Below are 8,075 nucleotides of genomic sequence, written 5' to 3'. Positions count from 1 at the left end.
CGAACTAGAACCGACTGACTCGGACCGAGAGCGCGCGAAAACGGCCGATCAGCTCTCGGGTAGTACGAGCGAGCGTTACTGTACGCCATATGCACCAAATTGTGTCTCTCGCTCTCTCGGTGTACTACTGTACTAAATGTCCTGAACTACTACACTTCGGAGATCTTACTAGTTGGTAGCGATCTTTTCAGTGAACGAACAGGCACAACTCTAACGCCGTGTCTTGCGTGGGCGACGGTCGCGCGACCGTCGCCGTCGCGTCTCATACTTCCATATCGATAAGGTTTGATTTCGTATGCGTTGCATCGCCGTCGCGCGATCATCGCGCGACCGTCGCCCACGCAAGCCACGGCGTAACGTTTACGAAGCGTGGCAGCCGTGGCATACGTGACGATTGTCCCAAGTATATCAAATATATACTATGTTGGTCTTACCCCACTTGACATATTATTAAGTGCCATAAATACGTAATTATCATAATAATATGTATTGTTTAAGTTAATAATCAACCGTGAATGCAATATTTTATTAGAATATCACAAAAGAAAAATATAAATTTAAAATCTGTTTATCCTTGTTGTACTTAATAGTTATTTGTTATACAAGGGGGCAAAGTTGTATTTTAACGCCGAGTGCACAGAAAAAAATGGTTTTTTGAAACAAGAACCAGATGTGTTTCACCTAATATTTCTTGATCTCAAATATATATATCTTGAAATAAGATAATCTCACTAACGTTTCAAAAATTTAAAATTCTTCATATTCAAGACCGAAAATCTTGGATGAAAGCAAATATTATTTGAGTCAAAATTTATATCTCAAATCAAAACTAATTTATTTCTCACCTTAAGAATGATTAAGCAGATTTGATTTAAGAATTAATTCTTGTGCCAATATAGAGTCAAACTTAGCTCAAGATTACATTCAAATCTCAAATGAACAACTGAAAAGTATTCAAGCAATAAGAACTTTTTTACAATAAGAACTAACGCTTTTGAGCCAATTTTTAATACTATTATAAACAAAATACATTCAATCTTCGTTAAAGAGCCTTTCAATGTTAAATTAAGAAAAGGAATAATTATGTCAAAATGCTTTCTCTCTTGAAACAACAGTTTTTAGCTTTTAGTGGAAGATATATTTAAAATGTTGATACAAAAAAGTAGTTCTTGGTCTAAGAACTATAATGCGAAACATTTTATATCTCAATCTAAGTAATTCTCCATTTTCCTTATATCGAAATCCCAAAAGATCTTGACTCAAACAATATTACTTGCTTCAAGTAATTTTTTTTTTCTGTGTGCGGAATTGTAAAACGAGCAAGTGAAAGGATTCTATAGTTGAACCACGAGCGAAGCGAGTGGTTCGAGAATAGAATCCTGAACTTGCGAGTTTTTTAACACACGAGAAGTAAAATACATTTGCACCCGAGTGTAACACAAAACTTTTCCCCTCACTATAGCGAGGAAACTACAACGCAAAAAATGCGTTTATCACTGCTCCCAGTAGTTCCACAGGTGGTAAATCATCTTTATTACTAGATTCACCTACTTTTATCAATTTTGAAGCAGTTAATTTGACTTTATTCAAGGTCAAATTACTTTACCCACTAGTGGATAAAATGCGTTTTTACCCGCTGGTATTAAAGGACAAAACACGTGTTTCCGAGCTAGTGAGGGGAAAATAATTTTGTAATGTTTTGTATGAAAATGAAAGAGTTTTATGAAAACAGAGTTTTATTCTTAATTCCTATTTTCACACTTTTTTAGGGTTCCGTAGTCAACTAGGAACCCTTATAGTTTCGCCATGTCTGTCTGTCCGTCCGTCCGTCCGTCCGCGGATAATCTCAGTGACCGTTAGCACTAGAAAGCTGAAATTTGGTACCAATATGTATATCAATCACGCCGACAGTGGTAAAATAAAAAGTGAAAAAAAATGTTTTGTTAGGGTACCCTCCCCCCCTACATGTAAAGTGGGGAGTGATTTTTTTTTTCATTCCAACCCCAACGTGTGATATATTGTTGGATAGATATTTAAAAATGAATAGGTACGGATTTACTAAAATAAACCGGCCAAGAGCGTGTCGGGCCACGCTCAGTGTTGTAGGGTTCCATAGTTTCCAGTATCTTTTTCAAAAACTGTTCAACCTATCAAGTTCAAAATAATTTTCCTAGAAAGTCTTTATAAAGTTCTACTTTTGTGATTTTTTTCATACTTTTTAAACTTATGGTTCAAAAGTTTGAGGGGGGGGACGCATTTTTTAAACTTTTGGAGCGATTATTTCCGAAAATATTAACAGTGTCAAAAAGCGATTTGATTCGTAAACCCCTATTCATTTTTTTTTTTTTTGTTATCCAATGATAACAAAAAAAAAAAATAGCGGATCGATAAATAATTTTTGTGTACTTATTGTATAGTCCATGTGTTGTATGTATAGTGTAGTGCAGGCTGTTAGTACATAAATCCGCCGCTGGCGCTAGTGGCGCAACTGCTGCGTTCAGAAAATAATTGTTTATCTGTTTGTTTTCGTTATTATTGTAATTGTAATCCTTGAGTTTGTATTGTTAATTATAAATTTCTGTGGATGTAGGGTTAAAATAATTGTACTTATATGTCTGTTTTTGTTTTTAAATTAATGTGTTATCTGTCGTGGCATCACCAAATGGGCCCTACGGAAGATCAGCGCTGGCTACATGGCTAGCATCATGCTGAGTTGGGTCCATTTCGTGATGAACACTTTTATGTCATTTTATTCTTTGCTATTTTATGTTTGATGTCTGTACATGTCCGTACATGTTATGTGATCGTCATGAATAAATGTCTTTTATCTTTTTATCTTTTTTTTTTATCATTTTTCAATACCTATCCAACAATGTATCATACTTTAGAATTGAAATGAAATAAAAAAAAAACACTCCCCACTTTACGTGTGGAGGGGGGGGGGGTTACTCTAATAAAAAAATCCATGTCGGCGCGATTGATATACATATCGGTACCAAATTTCAGCTTTCTAGTGCTAACGGTCACGGTCGGACGGACGGACAGACAGACATGGTGAAACTATAAGGGTTCCTAGTTGACTACGGAACCCTAAAAGGACCAGCCATACTAAGCATAATGACTTTTCAGGTCATACATAATAAAACACTATTAATTAGGTATATTATAACACCAATACTGCAATCACGAAAAAAATGGCTGTCCCATAATCAGAGATCGGACGGATTTGCGACATTCTTAGTGACTTACGTCATTTTAATGACTTTTAGTATGAGATGCTTCATTGTATTGCCTAAGATAAGAACTCAGTTAGGAAAAAAAATGTTTACGTATGAAGGTGCACAGCTTTATAATAAGTTACCGTCTGATTTAAGAGACACAGGCTCATTCTACACATTTAAAACTAGATTATCGCAACACATTTTAAACCACTACCCACCTTAAAAAAAAAAAAAGTTGCGTGAGCGTGTACCTCTTGACTTGAGCGACTTTATATGCTACCGTAAATAAGATTATTTTTACTTTGAAATTCTGTTCTCGTGTAAGTGACTTGTATGTCTTTTATGAGAATAAATATCTTTAAACCTAACCTAGATGACGCACAAAAATCCGATCTTTGTCCATAATAAAAGTTGTTCATTATACGACCTCAAAAGTATGTCGCTCCTTTTTATTTCACCCAGTATACAATATACAGCTATAGATTACAGTAGTTAATAACTATGCGAAGGTCAATGAACTTGGCGGTGGCGTTACCTTGTGAAACATGACCTAATACCAGCGTTTTACCTACCAATAAAACGCTTATTAAACAACTTACTCATTCGAAGCCTGTAATAAATGAGAGTGGCAACACTGTTATCCGAAACTATGAAGGTTGAAGTGCAGTTTTTCAGTACTGGTAACCCTATCTTCCCCCCATTGGTTTCCCACTTTTGCTTTCAGCCCCACCAGGAGCTGACTTGGCTCGATTTGAAATCGAGCCTCATTGCGTCTTATTTACACCAGGCAGCGATAGAAATAGGCTTCGAATGAGTAAGTTGTTTAATAAGCGTTTTATTGGTAGGTAAAACGCTGGTATTAATCAACTGTACGTCATTCGAAGCCTGTAATAAATGAGACGTGTCTGTTATCGCCTGGTGGGGCTTATTTATGATTTACAGCCAATGTGATTGAATGATTCTGAAGTAAGTATCCTGAAGGACGGATTAGCAAAAAGGGTTTTGTATATTTTATGCATGAAAATAATGTATCTCGTCAGAATCATTGTACATACCACAAAATAATTGGTAGTATGTAACATACTTAATAGTCTTGTAAACCGAAATAATTAAGCTAGCAAAACCATGAGACCTGTATGTTCACTTACTACCCATTATTATTTATGCTAACATATTTGCTACAGTATTAATCTCTGTAATGAGTGATAGGTCCAATGCTGGGGCAAACATGTTAAGAAAAAACTGAGCTATGAAAATTCTGGATTTGGAAATCCTAGTAGTGAACACTTCTTAGCTCAGTTTCGTTTTAGGGAAACCAGAACAGGTGATGAAATCTCAAAATGCAGACAAGGACAATAATAATAATTTTTATTACCAATTCTTACAGACACATCAAGTCCAACAATGTGTAAAGCTTAGTCTAGGCTTACATAAACACATAACTCTTAAAAATCAACTATCATACCCATAATGATATTATAATTTCAATTGAAATCTTATTACAATGATAAGAGTGATAACCAACAAGAGTAATTAATTATGTTAACCGAATATCCGGTTAAATCACTATAAAATGTGCAACCAACCTCTTAAGCATTTAACATTTATTGATAGAAAGGTGACAATTTACATTTGATTCACATACTCAAAAAACACCTATGCCTGTTTAAAGAAGCCACACTGGTAAAACAAATAATTACAATGTTAAATTGAACACTTTCATGATGATTTAGTTTAATAACATTCGCATTTCTTAGAATTATTGTTACTACAAATTATCAGGAATTAAATCCTTTGTGATTTAGTTAATTTAATACCAGAAGACACAGAAATCTAACCTTTTTACCTTTCTTAAAATACAAGTTTAAGTACATATCAATGTTAGACGTACAACAGATAAATGTAATTTCTATAGTAGGTAAACAAAATATTTTATAACCTACTGAACAGGTATTTTTATTCACTCATTAGGATCTATATAATTAATATTGATATTTATCACATCACATAATTTATACACGGCTGTTTGTTACCTTTGAACCGTTAATTAGTGGATATAATGTATAAGGGGGCTTATATTTATACATTACTAAATAGGTACAAAACAACCAGGGACCGGACAACCCCTTCCGCGCTACAAGCCTTTCATTGGGAATCCCTAACGTAAGGACGACCCAATCGAGAGACTCTCCCTTTCGAACTGCAAGCCCATTCATTTGACTAGCCCTTACAAAAAACTAAGCAAAACAATAAAGCTAGCCCTGTGCATTGGCTTAGCGCTATCCGATACGGCTTGCAAGCCTTTAATAAGGGTTACCCTTATTTTAAGCGCTATTTATAAGGCTTTCCCTTTTGTTAAAGCGTAGTCGAGCCTTGCGTAAAAGAGACAGGATTATGAATCTAAGCTATTGTAAGAACAGGAAGGAAAATGCGCTGTTGCCACTCCGCACTATGCGCCCCATTTTTAATTTTGCAACGAAACATGTTTTCGTTGGATAAAAGTAGAACACGGCTAGAAATTATTTTTAATGAACTAGGAGACAAGGAAGTGATGGATCGCCTGATGGTAAATGATCATCGTCGCCCATAGATCAGTATGTACGTTCGTACGTATGAATGTATGTAGGTATGTATGTATGAATATAATTATGTAAATATGTATGTATGCATGTAAATATACAGTGTTGGGCGAAAATCAATACAATTAACCATTAACATTACACATTGAAAACGTTAATTGCCAACATACAAACAAGCCGTTTTCGTCATCCAACTCGCCTTGATGAGTTAATTGGGTGAGCAGTTCCTAAGATAGAGCTGATGCTGAACCCTGGCTTTTCCCAGGGGAACGCGGGTTTGGAGTAACATAGGCAAGCGCTGTTTTCTTCACCGGACTTGTCTTGGTGAGTACTTGTGTGAGCAGTAACCAAGGTAGAGCTGATGCTGAACCCTGGCTATTCCTAGGGGAACGCGGGTTTGGAGTAACATAGGCAAGCGCTGTTTTCGTCATCGAACTTGTCTTGATGAGTACTTGAGTGAGCAGTAACCAAGGTAGAGCTGATGCTGAACCCTGGCTATTCCTAAGGGAACTCGGGTTTCGTGCAACATAGGCAAACGCTGTTTTAGTCATCGGACTGGTCTTGATGAGTACTTGAGTGAGCAGTAACCAAGGTAGAGCTGATGCTGAACCCTGGCTTTTCCCAGGGGAACGCGGGTTTGGTGTAACATAGGCAAGCGCTGTTTTCGTCATCGGACTTGTTTTGATGAGTACTTGAGTGAGCAGTAACCAGGGTAGAGCTGATGCTGAACCCTGGCTATTCCTAGGGGAACTCGGGTTTCGTGCAACATAGGCAAACGCTGTTTTCGTCATCGGATTTGTCTTGATGAGTACTTGAGTGAGCAGTAACCAAGGTAGAGCTGATGCTGAACCCTGGCTATTCCTAGGGGAACGCGGGTTTGGAGTAACATTGGCAAGCGCTGTTTTCGTCATCGGACTTGTCTTGATGAGTACTTGTGTGAGCAGTAACCAAGGTAGAGCTGATGCTGAACCCTGGCTACTCCTAAGGGAACTCGGGTTTCGTGCAACATAGGCAAACGCTGTTTTCTTCATCGGACTTGTATTGATGAGTACTTGAGTGAGCAGTAACCAAGGTAGAGCTGATGCTGAACCCTGGCTTTTCCCAGGGGAACGCGGGTTTGGAGTAACATAGGCAAGCGCTGTTTTCTTCACCGGACTTGTCTTGGTGAGTACTTGTGTGAGCAGTAACCAAGGTAGAGCTGATGCTGAACCCTGGCTATTCCTAGGGGAACGCGGGTTTGGAGTAACATAGGCAAGCGCTGTTTTCGTCATCGAACTTGTCTTGATGAGTACTTGAGTGAGCAGTAACCAAGGTAGAGCTGATGCTGAACCCTGGCTATTCCTAAGGGAACTCGGGTTTCGTGCAACATAGGCAAACGCTGTTTTCGTCATCGGACTGGTCTTGATGAGTACTTGAGTGAGCAGTAACCAAGGTAGAGCTGATGCTGAACCCTGGCTTTTCCCAGGGGAACGCGGGTTTGGTGTAACATAGGCAAGCGCTGTTTTCGTCATCGGACTTGTTTTGATGAGTAATTGAGTGAGCAGTAACCAGGGTAGAGCTGATGCTGAACCCTGGCTATTCCTAGGGGAACTCGGGTTTCGTGCAACATAGGCAAACGCTGTTTTCGTCATCGGATTTGTCTTGATGAGTACTTGAGTGAGCAGTAACCAAGGTAGAGCTGATGCTGAACCCTGGCTATTCCTAGGGGAACGCGGGTTTGGAGTAACATAGGCAAGCGCTGTTTTCGTCATCGGACTTGTCTTGATGAGTACTTGTGTGAGCAGTAACCAAGGTAGAGCTGATGCTGAACCCTGGCTACTCCTAAGGGAACTCGGGTTTCGTGCAACATAGGCAAACGCTGTTTTCTTCATCGGACTTGTATTGATGAGTACTTGAGTGAGCAGTAACCAAGGTAGAGCTGATGCTGAACCCTGGCTTTTCCCAGGGGAACGCGGGTTTGGAGTAACATAGGCAAGCGCTGTTTTCTTCACTGGACTTGTCTTGGTGAGTACTTGAGTGAGCAGTAACCATGGTAGAGCTGATGCTGAACCCTGGCTTTTCCCAGGGGAACGCGGGTTTGGAGTAACATAGGCAAGCGCTGTTTTCTTCACCGGACTTGTCTTGGTGAGTACTTGTGTGAGCATTAACCAAGGTAGAGCTGATGCTGAACCCTGGCTATTCCTAGGGGAACGCGGGTTTGGAGTAACATAGGCAAGCGCTGTTTTCGTCATCGAACTTGTCTTGATGAGTACCCTGTAGCTGATGCTGAACCCTG

The sequence above is a fragment of the Leguminivora glycinivorella genome, chromosome 16 (assembly GCF_023078275.1).
Source record: "Leguminivora glycinivorella isolate SPB_JAAS2020 chromosome 16, LegGlyc_1.1, whole genome shotgun sequence".
In the NCBI taxonomy this organism is placed as follows: domain Eukaryota; kingdom Metazoa; phylum Arthropoda; class Insecta; order Lepidoptera; family Tortricidae; genus Leguminivora; species Leguminivora glycinivorella.
This window is presented reverse-complemented; position numbering follows the sequence as displayed.